Genomic DNA, 21401 nt, shown 5'->3' on the forward strand with positions numbered 1-21401 from the left:
AATCTTGTCCCATTCCCCTTCTCCAGGGGACCATGTATGTCTCTCTTAGCATCTTCCTTGTTTACCAGCCTCTCCAGTAGCCTGGGCTGCAGGCTGACAATCCTTTATGTCTAAAATCCACATATGAGTGAGTACATACCATGCCTGTCTTTTTGTGACTGGATTACCTCGCTCAGAATGGTTTCTTCTAGTTCCATCCATTTTCCTGCAAATTTTAAGATTCCATTGCCTTTTTGTATTCTGCTGAGTAGTACTCCATTGTGTAAATGTACCATATTTTTTCTATCCATTCTTCAATTGAGAGGCATCTAGGTTGTTTCCAGGTTCTGGCTATTACAAATAATGCTATTATGAACATAGTTGAACAGATGTCCTTGTTGTAGGGTATCTGCCTAAGAGTGGAATTGCTGGATCTTGTGGTAGACTGATTCCCATTTTCTTGAGGAGTCGCCATATTAATTTACACAGTGGCTGTACAAGTTGGCACTCCCACCAGCATTAGAGCAGTGTTCCCCATTCTCCACATCCTCTCCACCATAAACTGTCATTGGTGTTTTTGCTTTTAGCCATTCTAACAGGAGTAAGATGGTATGTCAGAGTTGTTTTGATTTGCATTTCCCTGATGGCTAAGGATGTTGAACACTTTCTTATGTGTCTTTCAGCCATTTTAGATTCCTCTATTCAGAATTGTCTATTTAGTTCTGTACCCCACTTTTTAATTGTATTATTTTGTGTTTTGGAGACTAGCTTCTTGAGTTCTTTGTAAATTTTGGAGATCAGCCCTCGGTCGGATGTGGGGTTGATGAATATCTTTTCCCAATTTGTGGGCTGTCATGTTGTCTTGTTGCATTGCATTCTTTCTAATATCCATATATGAGTGAGTCCATACCATTTTTGTCATTGTGGTATGAGTATGTATTATTTGGGTATATGCCTAAGAGTGGAATTTCTGGCTCTTGAGGTAGGTCGATTTCCATTTTCTCCAGATACTGCCACACTGACTTCCAAAATGGCTGTACAAGTTTGCATTTCCACTGAACACAGGAGTGTTCCCCCTTTTACACATTCTCTATAGCATAAGCTGTCATCAATATTTTGTTTTAGCCATTCTGACAGGTATAAGATGGTATCTCTGTGTTGTTTCGATTTGTATTTCTGTGATGTCTAAGGATGTTGAGCAATCCTTCAGTGCCTTTCAGGCATTTGAGATTGAGAAGTCTCTATTTGTAACTGTATCCCATTTTTCAATTGGATCATTTGGTGTTTTGTTGTCTAGTTTCTTGAGTTATTTGTGTATTTTGTAGATCAGCCATCTGTCATATGTGGGGTTGGTGAAGATCTTTTCCCATTCTGTACGCTACCGTTTTGTCTTGGTGACTTTTTGCTTTGCCTTACAAAAGTTTCTCAGTTCATAATTGTCAATCTCAGTGATGACGTTAATGATGATGATGGTGGTGGTGACTGCGATAATGATTGTGATGATGATGACAGTGTAATCATGTTGGTGGTTATGAAGATGGTGGTAGTAGAAATAATGATGGTGGTGGTGGTGGTGGTGAGGATGGTGATGACGACAAAGATGATGATGGTAGGGATGATGCTGCTGATGGGGGCGATGATTATTGTAGTGAGTATGAAGATGGTGGTGATGGTGACAATGATGGTGCTGTTGTTGATAGTGATGATATTGATTGGGATGATGATGATTTTAATGGTGATTTTGGTGATGGTGATTATGATGATGATATTGATGGTGGTGGTGATGATGGTCCTAATGGTGATGATGGTGATGATGATGTTGGCGGTGATGGTGATGATGGTGGTGATGGTGATGATGGTGGGGATGATGATGATATATTTGTGATAGCAATGACAATAATACCTCTCTTTTCATCTGTACCTAAGCTCGAATGCTTAAGGGCCTACAAGCATGACATCCTGCAGGTGTTTCTTCCCCCAGTTTCTCAGCATAGATAGATGAGTTCTTGGAGTGAGCAATTCTTTGCTTGGAGGTGGGCAATCAGGAAGGGACTATCTTCAAGTGTTGTAAGATGTTTAGTGGTGACCTTGGCCTCTGCCCACAGATACTGAAAACACCTGCCATCATAACTAGGACAACCCAAAATAGCACTTAGTCCATCGTGGGTCACCTGGCCAAAACACATTAATAGCCACCAGAGGGACGTCCTTAATCAGGTGTTCTGCCTAGTGTCGTAATACTATCTTTAAAAATGTCCCCCTCCAAATTAGTCTACCACAATATCCAGCAATTCCACTCCTAGGCATATACCCAAAAGAAGCACATTCATACAAGGACATCTTTTCAACAATGTTCATAGCAGCACTATTTGTAATAGCCAGAAACTGGAAGCAGCCTAGATGCCCCTCAACCGAAGAATGGATTGAGAAAATGTGGTACATTTACACAATGTAGTACTACTCAGCAGGAAAAAACAATGGAATCTTGAAATTCACAGGCAAATGTATGGAACTAGAAGAAACCATTCTGAGTGAGGTAACCCAATCACAAAAATACAAACATGATATGTACTCACACACATGTGAAGTTTAGACATAGAGTAACAGATTGCCAGCCTACAATCCACACTGCCAGAGAAACTAATAATCAAGGAAGACCCTAAAATAGACATACATGGTCCCCTGGAGAAGGGGAAAGGGTCAAGATCCCCTTAGCAAATTGAGAGCATGGGACAAGGGGGGAGGGAGCTATGAGAATGAGAAGGGAAGAAGAGGAAAGATGCAGAGGTCATGAGGGAGCAGAAAGGTTGAGTCCGGGGAAGAATAGAAGAAAGGATATGTGATAGGTAGGGTTTTAGTTGGGGGTGGTAGGGGAGGAGGGGAGAGATAAGGGAACTGTGATTGTCATGTAATTCAATAGTGTTTTTAACTGAAATAAAACAAAAAAGAAAAACAATGTCCCCCTCCATAATACTGTGATAGGTACCATACTATTCTCTTAAGAGAAGAATTAGTAATGTGTCTATGGTCTCACAGCCAGTAGGGAAACTCTCCTGGATCTCTATGGCTTCAAAGTACACATGCCATCAACAATATCACCCAGAACCTGGCCAACATATCACATTCCTGTTATATTAACAAGAGTCTATCATATCATTTGGGATAGGGCCTAGGCCCACCCCCGTGTGTCTTGGCTCAGGGAATATTCCTCTATGTGGAATGGGCTCCCAAAGTCCACACCTATGCTAGGGATAAATACTACAGGAGGTCCCATAGATTTCCAAGGTCTACTCACTGACACCTGGGTTCCTGCAGTCTGGATCAGTCCAGTTCTGGTTTCCCAGCTATCAGTGTGGAGACAAAGAGTTCCCCAATGTTCAGTTCTGCTGTTTCTGTGGGTTTCCCCAACCTGGTCTGGACTCCTTTGCTTTTCACTCATCTTTCTCTGCAACTGGATTCCAGTTCAGTTCAGTGATTAGTTGTGGGTGTCTGCTTCTATGTCAGTCATCAATCTCATTATCAGGGGAGGGCATTTAAGTTAGCATCTCTTCTGTGGCTGGAAAGATAGCTCAGAGGTTAAGAGATGTAGTTCTTGTATGTAGCAGAAGGATGGATTCTGTCTTCTTATCCATTCTGCTAACCTGTGTCTTTTTATAGGTGAGTTAAGACCATTAATATTGAGGGATATTAATGACCATTGATTCTTCATTCTTGTTGTTTTGGATTTAGTGGTAGTGGTGAAATTATGTGTGGGTTTCCACCCCTTTTTACTTTTGGCTGTTGGTAATGTTAGATTATCTATTACCTACATTTTTCTGGTTGTAGTTAACTTCCTTAGCTTGCAGTTTTCCTTCCAGAATTTTCTGTAGGGTTACATATTGTTAAAATCTGTTTTTTCATGTAATATCTCATTTTCTCCATCTATATTGATTGAAAGCTTTGCTGGGTATAATAGTCTGGGCTGGCAACCGTGGTCTCTTAGTATATGTAGAATATCTATCCAGGACCTTCTTGCTTTCAGAGTTTCCATGTAGAAGTCCTGTGTAATTCAGATAGGATTGCTTTTATATGTTACTAGTCCTTTTTTCTTTGTTGCTCTTAATATTCATTCTTCATTCTGTATGTTTGGGATTTTAATTATTATGCGATGAGGGGACTTTTGTGGTCCACTCTATTTGGTGTTCTGTAGGCTTCTTTTACTTTCATTGGCATGTCTTTCTTTAGGTTGGAAAAGTTTTCTTCTATGATTGTGTTGAACATATTTTCTGCATCTTTGAGTTGGGTTTCTTCACCTTCTTCTATACCTATTGTCCTTAGGTTTGGTCTTTTCACACTATCCCATATTTCTTGGATATTTTGTGTTAGGGACTTGTTGGAGTTAAGATTTTCTTTGCCTGAAGAATCTATTTTTCCAGTTTATATTCAGCATCTGAAATTCTGTCTTCCATCTCTTGTATTCTGTTTGTTATGCTTGCATCTGTGGTTCCTGATTGTTTACCCAGCTTTTCTACGTCCAGCAATCCCTCAGTTTGTGTTTACTTTATTGTCTCTATGTCAGCTTTCAAGTCTTGAAATGTCTGAATTGTTTCCTTCAGCTGTTTGATTGTATTTTCTTGGCTTTCCTTAAATGATTTGTTGATTTTTGCATCCTTTGGTTTGTCTTTTCTTCCATTTTTTTGAAGGATTTTCTCATTTCCTCTCTTAGGGTCTCTATCATCTGCATGAAGTTGTTTTTATGGTTGCTTTCTTCTGCTTCATCTGTGTTGGGATGTTCAGATCTTCCTTGTGTAGTCTCTAGTCTCTGGTAGCGTCACATTGGTTTTTCTGCTGTTGGATGTGTTCTCATATTGTCGTATTCCCATCTCTTCTTCCAGTGGGTGCAGGTGGTGGTGTCTCCTCCTTTCTGGGTGTGTATGGGTCCAAGGTTCTCTTGCGGTGGGTGCAAGAGGGTCCAATACTCTGATAGGTTTCAAGGTGAGTGCAGGCTGGCCTGACACACTCACTCTCTAGGGATTGGGACTAGTACAGAGATGTCAGCAGACTCTGGGTTGCTTGGTCCTCAGGGCTTAAGTCAACCTACCTGCTGGCCCCAGGAAGGATGTTCCCAGAATGGGGAGGCAGAAGGTTGGCCCAAGGCAGGAGCTGAAGCAGCTCACCTTTGTCCTGAGTGGGGGTGGGAGTATCCCAGCAATCTCAACATAATCAGGGTTTATTGGTCCTCAGAGGCCTGGTCCACCTGCCTGCAAGCCCCAGGATGTGAGTTCCCCTTATTTGTATTCCTAATAATGGTCAGTGATCATTTATACAAGTTTACGAAAATAAACATTCTTTTATTCCTCCATGTTTGTTTGAGTAATCCTCCACTAATTTTCTGCAGCTAATCTGCCATCCAGAACAGTATGATATTTTACAATAGGCATTGCATTTTGTAATTGTCCTGCAGAGGATTGTCCTCCACAGTGACTGGGAATGACTTAACCACTTTTGACTTGGGGGCCTTGGAGAGGCTCCCCAAGGAGTTTCCCAATTGTAAAGAGTTTCCTTGCTTGTCCCTGGTTGATCTACATTTATTGGTCCAGTGTCAGCCTTTGCCACATCTTCTACATAATGCAGAAGGTTGAGGCCTTCCATTTGATTCATTCTTAGAAGAAGCATTATTTCTAATAATGTCTTGACTACAATTTCTTCCTAGATGTCCTGTTTTACCACAATAAAAAACTGGTATTTGATGGCTTTCCAAACATTTGGAGATTGCTTCTCCTACCCAAGCTTCAGTATCATGATCATTATACTGAGAGTTGGTTGAGTGCAGAATACATTTGTCCAATGGTGCTGTTCTCATCGTTAAGGGCTAAAATCAAATTTTTTTTGCATTGAGGACTCACATTCTCATAAACTAAAGATTCTATGAGTATTTGCCCAGCTTCTAGATCTGCTAACCCTATTTGTACTACTCTAGAAAATCTTTGCAAAAATGCAGTATATCCTTCCCTCATTTCCTGCAACAACTTAGTATAGGGTTCAATTCTCTCCCCTGGTCCATGAACTTTATTCAAAACATACAAAGTTGCTGTATTGCACAGAGACAAGAGGTGTTCATCACATGCAGCTTGAGTTTCTGGATAAGCATAAAGACCCTCACCAAGAATTTTTTCTTGGGGAGCTTTATAACCGCTCTTTACATGTTAAAGTTCGAAAGTTTTAGCATTTTCCCTCCATAAAGCCCTCCATTGGACTTGAGATGAATTTTCAAGGACAGGTGATATTAATTGACCCAATCCTTAGGGTTCACCCTATTACTCTTTGCCCATGATGTTACTAATTGCCTCACATATGGTGAGTGCATGCCATAAGAGACTACTGCTTCCTTTATACCTTTTAAATAATTCATCCTTATTGGTTCCCACTGACATTCAACAAAACCTCTTGGATAATTTTCCCTGCTGGTTTTTCAGTGACAGCCATGGGGAAAACATAGTACATGATATAATGACCTTAGGTAGGTCTTCCCTGACTCTGAAAGGTGCAGATAATCTCTGCTTCTGGTGTATCAGATCAAAGGTCTTCTAAGGCCTGTAATTTATTCGCCATTGTTTCTCTGAGTTTTTGTATTCACTGGAACTTGTAAGTTTCTAAAGATTTCATTGAATAAGTCAGTTTCTTGTTCTCTTGTAAATCAGTATGATTCTAAACATTTAATATTCTCATCCTTAGATATTACCTGAATGGCATGTAAACTGCCTTCCAGAAACAATGTTGTATTTGTTAGCTTGTCATTAGTCTCAGACATGGAACAAATACTTTCTGTTAGTATTCCTATCTTATGTTCCAGTACTTTTCATTTTATTCGTCAAATTGTCAGACATGGAACAATTTTTTTCATTAAGTATTTCAATGTTATGTTCTATTATTTTTCTATTCTGTATGTTGAATCAGCAAACATGGAACACATTTTCCTGATAGCAGTTCAATGTTATGCTCCATCTCTTCTATATTATTTGTCAAATCACTAGACATGGAACTATTTTTTTCCTATTAGTATGTCATTTTTATGGTCCATATTTTGCATTCTGTTTGTCAGATCTCCATTGCCATTTTCAATATTCTGGATCTCTGTTTTTCTAAGTTCTCATTATTTGCATGTAAAGTCTGTATGGACCCTATAAGTTCCTTATTCTATGCTCTACTCTTGAATCCACTCTTTAAGGATATCATATGGATTATGAAACTAATTGCCATCAATAAGAATAATTATATTCCAGGTGTGTCATAATCCTCTTCTAAAATCCCATCTACACAAGAAACAGAAAGATTCCTAACATTCTTTATTGTAAGATTATATGCCATGCATATAGAGTAGTTAAGCTTATTTATTATTATTAGCTTGAAATACAAAAAATTCAGGCGTTAGTGGCATACGCCTTTAATCCCAGCACTCAGAAGGCAGAGGCAGGTGGATATCTGTGAGTTCGAGGCCAGCCTGGTCTCCAGAGCGAGTGCTAGGATAGGCTCCAAAGCTACAGAGAAACCCTGTCTCGAAAAACCAAAAACCAAAACCAAAACAAAAACAAAAACAAAGAATTCAGTACTTACTCTCAGTAGAATCCTTTGCTCTTTAATCTTGATGCTCTTTTTACCCCCCCACTTATAGGTCTCAACTTGTAGTAACCATGTTTGGCCAGCAGGTGGGAAGGGCGTACCACCAAACAACTTCTGTCAGCAAGATTCTCTCCAACTGGATTGTTTCTCATTTGTTAATTCAGTAAATTCTAAACAAAACTTTCAACAAATTCAAATCAAGTGATTGTTTTTTCAGAAAAGGAGAAAGGCAAGGCTCGCCTGAATTGTCGGGCCCATGGATCCAGCAGGCCCCAGGAACTGTACAAACAAATCAGTAGTGTTAGTATGGTCACACAGCAAGCAGCAGTGGAGCAGATCGCTGTTGATCAAATCAAAGCTCAAACTGCATGTGCCGAGCTGCCACCACAGCCAAGGAAGCCATGGTGGCTGCGGAACAGGCCCTCTATAGCCCAAGCACCAGCGGGGAGCAAGGGACCAGGCAGGCAAGCTTTTGAGTGCAGGAGAGGACCTTCGAGTGCCTTCACTGGGCCATGGCAGAAATAAGGAAAGTGCAGCATAGATGCCCACAGGGCACATTATCCTGCTGCACCTTGTCCTGTTGGGCTAGTCAAGGGACTCTGCCCATGTTCCTGGCTTGGGCACCCGATGAGGTGGCACACATAAGGATTCATGGGATCCTGCTGAATAGAGGATGCATGCTGCTGGTGTCCTTGATAAGTCTTATAAAATATATAGATTAATGGTTATGGTTTATACTGAAGACAGAACTAGCAAATAAGAAATCCTATTCATTGGCCAGCAGCATTATAACTAATATTAATCTCTGTGTGTTATTTGGGAAGCCTAACCTGGCAACAGAACTCAGGCAACTGGTGGAAAGAGTTATTGTTACAAATGGCGCCTATGTGGTTTTATGAACTTGTGCATAAAAACTTCACAAAAGCTTGAAAAGGGATTTTAGAAACAAAAGAACAGTGACAAGCATGACTGATTGGCAGCAGCATTTTCTTGTTTTGTTAGAGACAAGCAGATACTCAAGTGGCTCCCTTCAGGTAGGTTTCCTGATTCACCATAAGCAGAAAAAAAAAGAAAAACAGAGGGCTCTTTTAAAGAGGCCACGCTAACAACTGAATGGTTTATACAAGCAGCTGAAGTGGCAGTGACCACATCTTCAAGCAGCATGTTCCTTGATGTCAGCAGAGACCAATGCAGTAACCACAGCTCTCAGTGATGGCAGTAAATATACCCCTGCCATCTTGGAAAGACACTAGCTAAAACAGCCACCACTTTAATTTTAGCAATGTTGTTTGGCAGATAAAAGACTGCATGGCCAGAAAAAAGGTAAAGATCTACAGCAAGGACAGATTCAGACGAAAAAAACCCTCAAGGTTTACAACGTGTTTAAAAATATACATAGGCTTGTGAGAGAAAAAAGAAACAAGATAAGGTGTTTTTTTTTCTAAAAAAAAAAAGAAATAGAGTAGTTGTGTGTATGTGATGGCACATGCCTTTAATCCCAGCACTTGAGAGGGACAGGCAAGCAGATTTCTGTGAGTTCAAGGCCAGCCTGGTGTACAGAGTGAGGTCAAGGGCAGCCAAAGTTACATAGAGAAACCCTGTCTCATAAAAGAAAAAAATAAAAGCAAAGGAAATACAGATATAAAAATAGATAAATAAGCCACCCCTGAGGACCAAGCAACCCAGAGTCTGCTGACATCTCTTCTCCAATCTTGCTCTCGCCCACCTGAAGAGCAAGTGCTTCAGAACTGCCTGCACCCACCTTGACACCCATCAGAGTATCAGAGCCAATTGCACCCACCTGAAGAGAACACCGGACCCATACACACCAGGAAGATACACACATACATACCAAATGGAAGAAGAGATGGGAAGGCAACAATTTAAGAACACATCCAACAACAGGAAAACCAATATGACACCACCAGAGTCTAGGGACTCTACACCAGCAAGACATGAACATACCAACACAGAAGAAGCAGAAGAGAGCAACCTTAAAAAACTTCATGTAGATGATAGAGACCCTAAGAGACAAAATCAGAAAATCCTTCAGAGAAATGGAAGAAAAGATGAACCAAAAGATGCAAGAAAGCAAGGAAAGCCAAAAAAGCCAAGAAAATACAATTAAACAGCTGAAGGACCTGAAAACTGAAATAGAGACAATAAAGAAAACACAAACTGAGGGATTGCTGGAAGTGGAAAAGCTGAGTAAATAATCAGGAACCACAGATGCAAGCATAACTAACAGAATGCAAGAGATGGAAGACAGAATCTCAGATGCTGAAGACAAACTAGAGGAAATAAATTCATCAGGCAAAAAAAACCTTAAGTCCAACAAATCCTTAACACAAAATATCCAGGAAATATGGGACACCGTGGAAAGACCAAACCTAAGGATAATAGATATAGAAGAAGGTAAAGAAACCCAACTCAAAGGTGCGGAATATATATTCAACAATATCATAGAAGAAAACTTTTCCAACCTAAAGAAAGACACGCCAATGAAAGTGCAAGAAGCCTACAGAAATCCAAATGGAGAGGACCACAAAAGAAAGTCCTCTCTTCACATAATAATTAAAACACCAAACGTACAGAATAAAGAAAGAATATTAAGAGCAGCAAGGGGAAAAGGCCAAGTAACATATAAAGGCAAACCTATCACAATTACACTGGACTTCTCCATGGAAACTCTGAAAGCCAGAAGGATCTGGATAGATGTTCTGCCAACTCTGAGAGAACATGGATACCAGCCCAGACTACTATACCCAGCAAAGCTTTCAGTCACTATAAATGGAGAAAACAAGATATTCCATAACAAAAACAGATTTAAACAATATGTAACCACTCATCCAGCCCTACATAAAGTAGTGGAGGGTAAACTCCAACCTAAGGAAATTGACTACACTCACATAAACATAGGCAATAGAGAATCCCACTTTATGAAACACTCCCCCCAAAAAAAGCAGGGTAAATCCACATACAATACCACTACCAACAACAAATAAAAAACAAACAAGAATGGACTCAATGGACCTTAATATTCCTCACTATTAATGGTCTTAACTCGCCTATAAAAAGACACAGGCTGACAGATTGGATATGAAGACAGAATCCATCCTTCTGCTGCATACAAGAAACACACCTCAAATTCAAAGACAGACACTATCTCAGAGTAAAGGTTTGGGATTAGATAATCTAATCAAATGGACCAAGAAACATGCTGGGGTAGCTATCCTAGTATCTAACAAGTTAGACTTCAAACTAAAATCAATCAAAAGAGATGAAGAAGGTAATTTCATATTCATCACAGGAAAAATCCACCAGGAACAAGTCTCAATTTTAAACATCTATGCCCCAAATAAAAAGGCACCAACATTCATAAAAGAAACATTATTAAAACTCAAATCACAAATAAGACCTCACACAGTTATAGTAGGAGACTTCAACACCCCACTCTCACCACTGGACAGGACAACCAGACAGAAACTTAAGGAAGAGACAAAGGAACTAACAGAAGTTATGACCCAATTGGAACTAACAGACATCTATAGAACTTTCCATCCAAACACAAAAGAATATACCTTCTTTTCAGCGTCACATGGAACCTTCTCAAAAATCGACCACATACTCGGTAACATAGCAAACCTCAACAGGTACAAAAAAATTTAAATAATCCCCTGTGTATTATCAGACCACCATGCTTTAAAATTAGAAATCAAAAACAAAACAAATTGCAGAAAACCTACCAACCTATGGAAATTGAGCAACACGCAATTGCACCTGGGTCAATTCCTGGGTCAAGGAAGAAATTAAAGCCTTCCTAGAATTCAATGAAAATAAAGACACAGCATATCCAAACTGATGGAACACTTTGAAAGCAGTACTAAGAGGAAAGTTCATCGCTTTAAGTTCTCACATGAAGAAACTAGAGAATAGTCACACCAGAGAGTTGACATCACAGCTGAAAGCTCTAGAACAAATGGAAGCAAATTCACCCCGGAGGAGTAGATGTCAGGAAATAATCAAACTGAGGGCAGAAATCAATAAAGTCCAAACAAAGAAAACAATTCAAAGAATCAATGTAACAAGGAGTTGGTTCTTTGAGAAAATCAACAAGCTAGACAAACCTTTATTCAAACAAAGCAAAAGGCAGAAAGAGAACATGCAAATTAACAAAATCAGAAATGAAAAGTGGGATATAACAACAGACACTGAGGAAATCCAGAGAATCTTCAGGTCATACTTCGAAAGCCTGTACTCCACAAAATTTGAAAATTTAAAGGAAATGGACAATTTCCTGGACCGACATCACTTACCAAAATTCAATCAAGAACAGATAAGAAACTTAAACAGACCTATAAACTCTAAAAAAATAGAAACAGTCATCAAAAGTCTTCCAACCAAAAAAAAAAAAAAAAGCCCAGGGCCAGATGGCTTCAGTAAAGAATTCTACCAGAAATTCAAAGAAGATCTAATACCAATACTCCTCAAATTTTTCCACAAAATAGAAGTATGAGTGACATTGTCAAACTCTTTTTATGAGGCTACAATAACTGTGATACCCAAGCCAAACTTGATACACAAAGACACAACTATGAAAGAGAACTACAGACCAATATCCCTAATGAAAATTGATGCAAAAATTCTCAATAAAATAAAATTTGGCAAATCAAATCCAAGAACACATCAGAGAAATCATCCACCATAATCAAGTAGGCTTTATCCAAGGGATGCAAGGATGGTTCAACATACAAAATCCATCAATGTAATCCACAACATAAACAGACTGAGGAAAAAAATCCACATGATCACCGTACTAGATGCCGGAAAAAGTCTTTGACAAAATCCAACAACCCTTCATGATAAAGGTCCTGGAGAAATCAGGGATAACAGGAACATACCTCAACATAATGAAAGCAATATACAGCAAACCAACAGCCAACATCAAATTAAATGGAGAGAAACTCAATGCAATTCCTCTAAAATCAGGGACCAGACAAGGCTGTCCACTCTCTCCATACCTCTTCAATATTGTCCTTGAAATTCTAGCTAAAGCAATAAGACAACAAAAGGAGATCAAGGGAATACAAATCGGAAAGGAAGAAGCCAAACTCTTACTATTTGCAAATGATATGATAGTCTACATTAGTGACCTGAAAAACTCTACCAGGGAACACATAGAGCTGATAAACACTTTCAGCAAAGTGGCAGGATAAAAGATTAAGTCAAAAAAATCTGTAGCTCTATAGATGATACATTTCTAGAGAGAGAAATCAGAGAAACATTACCTTTTAAAATTGACACAACATAAAATACCTTGGGGTAACACTAACCAAAAAAGTGAACGACCTGTGCTGTAAGAATTTTGAGTCTCTAAAGAATGAAATTAAAGAAGATACCAGAAAATGGAAAGATCTCCCATGATCTTGGACAGGTAGAATAAACATAATAAAAATGGCAATCTTGCCAAAAGCAAATTCAATGCAATCCCCATCAAAATCCCAACACAATTCTTCACTGACCTTGAAAGAACAATTCTCAACTTTATATGGAGAAACAAGAAACCCAGGATAGCCAAGAAACCCAAAACAACCCTGTACAATAAAGGAACTTCTGGAGGAATCACCATCCCTGACTTCAAGCTCTATTACAGAGCTATGGTCCTGAAAACAGTTTGGTATTGGTACAAAAATAGACAGGTAGACCAAAGGAATAGAATTGAAAACTCTGATATTAACCCACACACCTACGTACACCTCATTTTTGACAAACAATCCAAATTTATACGATGGAACAAAGAGAACATCTTCAACAAATGGTGCTGACATAACTGGTTGCGGACATGTAGAAGACTGCAGATAGACCCAAGCCTATCACCTTGCACAAAGCTTAGGTCAAAATGAATCAAAGACCTAAATAAGTACCATCAAACTGAACCTTTTAGAAGATAAAGTAGGAAATACCCTTGAATTAATTGGTAAAGGAGACTGCTTCCTGAACATTACACCAGTAGCACAGACACTGAGATCAACAATTGATAAATGGGACCTCCTGAGACTGAGAAGCTCTGTAAGGCAAAGGACACAGTCGGCAAGACAAAACAGCAGTCCACTGACTGGGAAAATATATTCACCAACCCCACATCTGACAGAGGGCTGATCTCCAAAATATACAAGAACTCAAGAATCTAGTCTCCAAAACACCAAGCAATCCAATTAAAAAGTGGGGTACAGAACTAAATAGATAATTCTCAATAGAGGAATCTAAAATGGCTGAAAGCACATAAGAAAGTGTTCAACATCCTTAGCTATCAGGGAAGTGCAAAACAAAACAACTCTGAGATACCATCTTACTCCTGTCAGAATGGCCAAAATCAAAAACACCAATGACAGTTTATGCTGGAGAAGATGTGGAGAAAGGGGAACACTCCTTCACTGCTGGTGGGAGTGCCAACTTGTATTGCCACTTCATAAATCAGTATGTTGACTCTTCAAGAAAATGAGAATCAGTCTACCACAAGATCCAGCAATTCCACTCTTAGGCATATACCCAAAAGATGCACATTCATAAAAGAAGGACCTCTGTTCAACAATGTTCATAGCAGCACTATTTGTAATAGCCAGAAACTGGAAGCAGCATAGATGTCCCTCAACGGAAATATGGACAGAGATAATGTGATACATTTACACAATGGAGTACTACTCAGTGGACAAAAAACAATGGAATCTTGAAATTTGTAGGAAAATGATGTAACTAGAAGAAACTATTCTGAGCGAGGTAACCCAATGGCAAAAAGACAAAACATGGAATGTACTCACTCATATTTGGATGTTAGATATAGAGTACAGGATTACCAGCCCATAATCCACACTGCCAGAGAAACTACTAAACAAGGAGACCCTAAGACCCTTAGGGGAATGCTTCAAGATCCCCTGAGCAACTGGGGAGCAAGGGAAGAGGGGGGAGGGAGCTAGGAGAATGATTAGGGGAGAAGAGGAGGGATGCAGAAGCCATGAGGGAGCAGAAAGTTTGAGTCAGTGGAAGAATAGAAGATAACATGAATGGAGATAGCATAATAGAGGGAGACATTTTAGGTCTACAGAGAAATCAGGCACTAGGAAAATGTCTGGAAATCTACAAAGATGACACCAGCTAACAATCTAAGCAACAGAGGAGAGGGTACCTTAAATGCCCTCCCCTGATGGTGAAATTGATGACTGAGTTATATGCCACCTGATAGCCCTCATCCAGCAGCTGGTGGAAGTAGAGGCAGACACCCACAACTAATCACTGAACTGAACTGGAACCCAGATGCAGAAAAGGATGAGTGAAGAGCAAAGGGGTCTAGATCAGGCTGGTGAAACCCATAGAAACAGCTGACCTGAACATCAGGGAATTCTTGCTCCCCAGACTGATAGCTGGAATATCAGCATGGGACTAATTCAGACCCCAGGAACATGGGTTTCATTAAGGAAACCTTGGAAATCTACAGGACCACCTGTAATAGTTCAGTACTTATCCCTAGCATTTAGGAGCCCATTCCACATAGAGGAATACTCCCTGAGCCAAGACACATGGGGGTGGGCCTAGGCCCCATCCCAAAGGATATGATAGACTTTGATGACACCCTATGGAAGGCCTCACCATCCAGGGGGAGCAGAAAGGATATGTGATAGATAGGGTTTTAGTTGTGGGGGTGGTAGGGGTGGCCGGGAGGGAGAAGGGAACTGGGATTGCCATGTAAAATAATCTTTTTCTCTGAAGTTCATCATAGTCTGAACTTTTTTTTAGTTTAGAAATTCTTGTAAGTACTTTTAAAGTTGTATGGCTTGTTACATGCCTGAGTATTGTAACATGAATTTTTATTTAGTCTTTGAGAAAATCCCATTACTCACTCCAAACCCACACATTTCTCATCTCTTCCACATATGCCCTATACTGTTGCAACTTCCCAACAATTGAATATAAAAATGATAATAAAATATTTAAAAGCATTAAAATTTGATTATCTTTCTTTAATGAATAAGACATCAATAGAAGAAAACTATCTCCCAAGCTCATGGATTGGTAGGATTACCATAGCAAAAATATTGGACTTACGAAAGCAATCTACATATTCACCATAATTTCCATCAGAATTCCAAATGAAATCTTTACACAACATGAAAGAACAATACTCATCTTCATATTGAAAAGCAAAAAAAATCCATGACAACTAAAAATAAAAAAAAAGATGGGAGCAGATGCAGACCATTAGGCACACAATAGGGGATGTTTGGGAAATTCTGCTGAAGAGGATTAGAAAGTATTATAGGAGCTAGACTGGTCAATGATGCCATAAGAAGCCTAAAAGAGTAAAGTAATCTGTACTCATTTTAACTCACAGAGACTGAACTCATAAGCAGGGTAATGCATGGCTCTGACCTAGAACACTGCATAAATATTACAGATGTGTACCTTATTTTTCTTGTGGAACTCCTAGCAGTGGCAACATGGTCTGACTCTGGCACTTTTACAAACACTTGGAACTCTAATTCTCATATTTATTTGCTTTGCCCATCCTTAATACATGGGGAGTTACTTAGTCTTACTGCAACTTAATATGGCATGTTTTGTGGAAATCCAGGGTAGAGCTGCGTTTTCCTAAAGAGAAACAGAGGAGAAGTAGATTGGGGATGTAAGAACACAGGGAAGGGACTGAGAGGAGAAGAGGGTGGGGAAACTGTGGGCAGAATAAAAATTAAATGAATGAATAACTTTTTTTCAAACAGGCAAGGGAGAAAAAAGTAGAATACAAACATAAAAATGAACCATCTCAGCCAGGCGGTGGTGGCGCACGCCTTTAAACCCAGCACTGGGGAGGCAGAGGCAGGGGGACCTCTGTGAGTTTGAGACCAGCCTAGTCTACAAGAGCTAGTTCCGGGTCAGCTTCCGAAACCACAGAGGAACCCTATCTCGAAAAACAAAACAAAACAAAATGAACCATATGTCCAACATTATGCGCAATGACCTGCTCCTCTGCCAATGACAGACCTCTCACATTCCAGGCACAGCTGAGGTATCTCCAGTTTCCTATTCATGAACTACTTAGTTCCTCTATTCTTCCCTACACTCCACCACATATCTGTTCTTCATAATGGCATGGGGCGCAGAGGTATGTAACAGAGTATAAACTTGAGCTTAAAAAGCTTTCCTTGCAAATGCGTATTGCAATGAGTCATTAGTCTGACTGGGAGGCTCTGGTTTCTGCTACACCATCAATATTGGACTCTCATCCCAGCTTCTCTCGGATATCCTACTATTGTGCAGAATTATGGCTATCCTATGGTTATGGTTCCACAAGACCAGTTCTTTCACCTACTGCAGCATCTCATAGATGTGGCAGATGTCGGCATTGTTCAACTCAAAGGCCCTGGATTTTGGCCTCAACAGTAGCAGAGTTGTTCAGCCCAATTCATGCTGTGCCTTCCGTGGACTCAGCAGTGTATGCAAGGATCAGGGGTAGGCCTGACTATTTTCAAGGATTTTTTCATGTTTATTTTTTGCATGTATGTTTGTATGTTGCATATATGTCTGAAGGAGGGCATTGTGATCTATCATGTCAGTACTCACAATTGATTCCTGGTAGTCTAGAAGACAGTGAATACTTTCAATATCTGAGCCTTTTCCCCCATCCTTACCTGTTACAATAAATCTTTCCACCAAAAGCTGCCTGAGCCCCACCACCACCACGTGTGTGCTTTATGCCATCCACCTGCCCGAGTTAGGCCCAAATGAATACACAGAAACTTGTATTAGGTTCAAAGCTGCTTGGCCAATGACTAGGACTTCTCATCTGTTATCTCAGTCTTAATTATCATAAATCTATATATGTTATAAGACTTATCTTATCGGACCCCTTAATGGCGTCCCTCCTTGTCGGTGGTTCACATTGTGCCGCAGGAGCAGGAGCTGAGGGGAAAGAGGGCACTTCCTGTTTCTCCTTCGCTTAAATATGTCTCCTTGCTATGTCACTTCCTGTCTGGATCATCACTTCTCTGCTACATTTCCCAGAATCCTCTTTGACTCCTAGTCCTGTTTAATTTGCTGTCTCATTGGCCAAACAGTATTTTATTTAACTATCAATAAGATAAACATACACAGTACATTCCCCATCACTTACCAGTTTACTTTTGCTAGTTTAATTTTTGTAGTTTTTATCTATGTAGAAGTTCACCCATGTGTTTGGGCTTTCCTAGTTTAGTGCCACATTTTAAGGTAAACTAATAATTTACTGAATTTCCCAGGTGCTTGTCATAATGATTCCATTTTCATGTCTTACTGTAGTAGATTTGGCTTTCATTCTTTCATTTATTTAGTTAATCTAAAGTTTGTCCATATTCTTATACGTTGAAGTAGCAAATTCTATTTCATCCACTATGGTTTCTTTTAGTTGTTGCTGCTGTTTTCATTTCCTGCATTTTTCCAGATACTGATTTTGGTTTTTGATTTGACTTGACATTTTTTCCAAAGCTCTATGGTTAATCATTAACTAGTTTATTTGGCATCTCTTTGATTTCTTAATATAGGTACATTGACCTTAAAACATCACTCTTCAAACTGTTCACATTACATCTCACAGATTACAGGATATAGAATATAATTTTTATTTTATTGTAGGAGTCTTTCTACTCTTTATTTCATCAAGGACTCATTCATCATTAAGCTTTGAGTTGTGTAATTTCCAGAAGTTTCTTCACCATCTAAAGTTACTCTTGTTGTTTATGTTGTAATTTCATGGTTGTCAGAAAGAATGTAAGAAATTATTTCAATTTTCCAAAATTTGTTCAGACATTCTTTATGTACTAAAATGAGACATATTTTAAAGAAAGTTCCATGGGATGCTGAGACCAAAGTCTTTCTGTAGTTTTTGGATACAATATTCTACAGATGTCTTTTAAAGACATTTTACCTGTAATATCATTTAATACTTTTAAGTTTTAGTCGGGATGATGGCTTAATGTTGAGGGAAAGACTACTATAATACCTGGTGATTACCTATGGATTTACAGTAAGTAATACTTTCTATGTAAAACTGTGTGCACATGTGTTGAAGAGTTCTCCCAGGCATTGTTGTCCTAATCAGCAGGAAGTAATGTATGTCATTTGTCACAGGATTTGGATTCAAATATATTTTGTCTGATAGGATCAACAACACTTTCTTGTTTTCTAACTTCATTTGCTCTGAACATTTTTTCCTGAATTTTGTTATAAGGTACCATCTATTTGTTTATGACTAAGCCCAGCAAATATAGACCTCCTACTTTTTAATTTCATTCTTCTAGACTGTGATTTTAGTTAAGAATTTTTCACCATTAGTATTCAGTTACTACTGAAATGTGTCTATTGATTCTTATCATTTTGGTGATTTTGGCAAGATGCTTGACCCTAGGTCCCTGGCTTCTTTCAACTCCCTCTCATCTGTCTGTCTCCCAGAAATGGAAGGCTTTGTTAAGTCCCCTGGAGTCTGCACAGTTGTAGGTCTAGAGTTCATGAGTTTCCACCAGCTTGCTTCCACTGTCTCTGTGGAATTCTATGTCATGACCTTGACTTCCCTCACTCAGATTCTCAGAGCTCAGACTCATTCTTGGTTGTGAATTTCTGCATCTGGTTTCATCAATTGGCCTTTGAGGGTTCTGTGATGATAGTTGGGGTATTCATCAATCTGATTACTGGGTAGGCCAATTCAGACATCCTCTCTACTGTTGTTAGCATACTGTGCTTCAATACTCCTTCTGTATTCTTGGGTCTTCAGAAGTCACTATTGAGAAGTAATGGAACCTAACATCTGAATAACAGTGGGAGAGGATCTCCCCCAGAGAGTGTTAAGATAATTCTCCAGACAGGATGGTAATAAAAAGTTCAAACATGTCCATGCCCATGCCCACACCCCTCTGGCTCTCTTTATTGTTTTGGTCACTATCCACCAACTCATGCCTCTGACACTGTAATCTGCTAGGAAGATGTCTTCTCATAGCATCAGGGGTAGGGCTATAAGTAGAAGGGTTTGCTAATGAACTTGTTTTTATCAGCTCAGCAACTGTATTTGTGTCAAATGTCACTGCCATGAGAACAGTCATTCGGCATCTTAGGAATTAGGGGAAATCACTGAGTCATTGAAATAATCACTCAACTTGAATTTTCTTTCTGAGAGAGTAAAATGTAATTCTCTAGAGTCAGGGAGGGAGGCTTAAAATGACTCTCTTAGACTTTAATAAATGGAAATAAACTTATACACACATTCACTGTCTTTTCCTTCTCTCTCTGTTGTTCTTCGTTATCTGCTATACTTTTTATATCCATCAAAATCTTTCTAGCAAAGAAATTACGATGTGGTGTCAATCTATTTTGTAAGTGAGTGGTTATAATAAATAAAACACCTGTTTTACATTTCCTTTATATGATTAAACATCCTATTATATATGAAAAACAAATTATCCCAAGAGTCCATGTGTGATAATACCTAAACAACTTATTGTAAATTAATAGAGTAGATGCAAACAGGGTGTATTTTCAGCCAGTTCTTTTACTTGCATGCTGCATTTTGCAGTTACAAGGAAAGTATAAATTACTTTATTTTTTATATCAAAAGATAAACTTTGAAGGAAAATTTAAAGAATCACAAATCTTACGTGTGTGTGTGTGTGTGTGTGTGTGTGTGTGTGTGTGTGTGTGTATGAAAACCACTCACATCTCTATTTTATTTCCTCATAATGCATACCCCTGCACCCTGTTCATTGACAAATTTTTATATCAGGAAGCTGATGCCAGAAACATGCACCAGGAATTAATCAACATATTTGATCATCAGCACATCCTAATAAGAAAGGCACTTCATCTAATACTAGCTGGGCTGTTTTGTTCTTTTTCCTTCACATCAGTGTGTTCCTCACTCAACTATGTGACTTTCTAAGCTTTGCACTATTTCTCTGGGTTTTTCAACTCAAACCTATTAATGATAAAATTTTAAAATAAACTTAATTTATATTTATAGTTTAATTTTAGCTATGATGCACACTGAAAGCCATGATTACATCTCTCACCAAAAATATTTTTAAAATCTTAGCTAACTTAGCTTCTGCATCTCAATTGTTTTCTTATTCATTAACCTAAACTATTGTCTGTATGTCTCCTCTAGAGAAATAACTCTGTGATATTTCCTTGTTCTTATTTTCTGTCTTCTTCTGCCCCAGCTGTATCACAGGAAGGAGCAAAACCACATATCTTGCTTTTATCTATATTATTTTTTCCGTTAAGCTTTGCTTCTTCCTCTTGGTCCAGTCTCCTCTATTTTATTGCCACCTGATGATCCCAAGACTTTGCCACCTGCAAAATGTCACACTGACTACTGTAAATACTGGTATGATTTTTCATCATAAAACAATCTGCCATTTACAGAAAAGCAATGACTATCAGGCAGACCTCACTTTTAATTGTTTGCAATCAACAGTTTATCTCCCTTTACACAGTGCCATATGGATCATGGTTTGAGCACACTCGTGCCTGGCTGTCATGAGAGAACATGAAAACTTCCTGCTGTTGAGCTATGAAGGCATGAAAAAGATAACTGCCATTTTTACAGCAACCACACAGCCTCTCACCAACTCACCCCATGCAGCACTCCACATTTGTCCATACCCCCATTACACATATTTTATCAGGGTTAGGATCAGCAAGAGATCATAAAAGTGAGATCATGCCCTATGTTCTGTTTCAATGTGCACCTGAGTTAGTGGAATAGCTTACACTTGTACTGCAGATTTTTTAATTTTGTTTATGCAACA

This window comes from Cricetulus griseus, chromosome 9 (genome assembly GCF_003668045.3).
Source record: "Cricetulus griseus strain 17A/GY chromosome 9, alternate assembly CriGri-PICRH-1.0, whole genome shotgun sequence".
In the NCBI taxonomy this organism is placed as follows: Eukaryota; Metazoa; Chordata; class Mammalia; order Rodentia; family Cricetidae; genus Cricetulus; species Cricetulus griseus.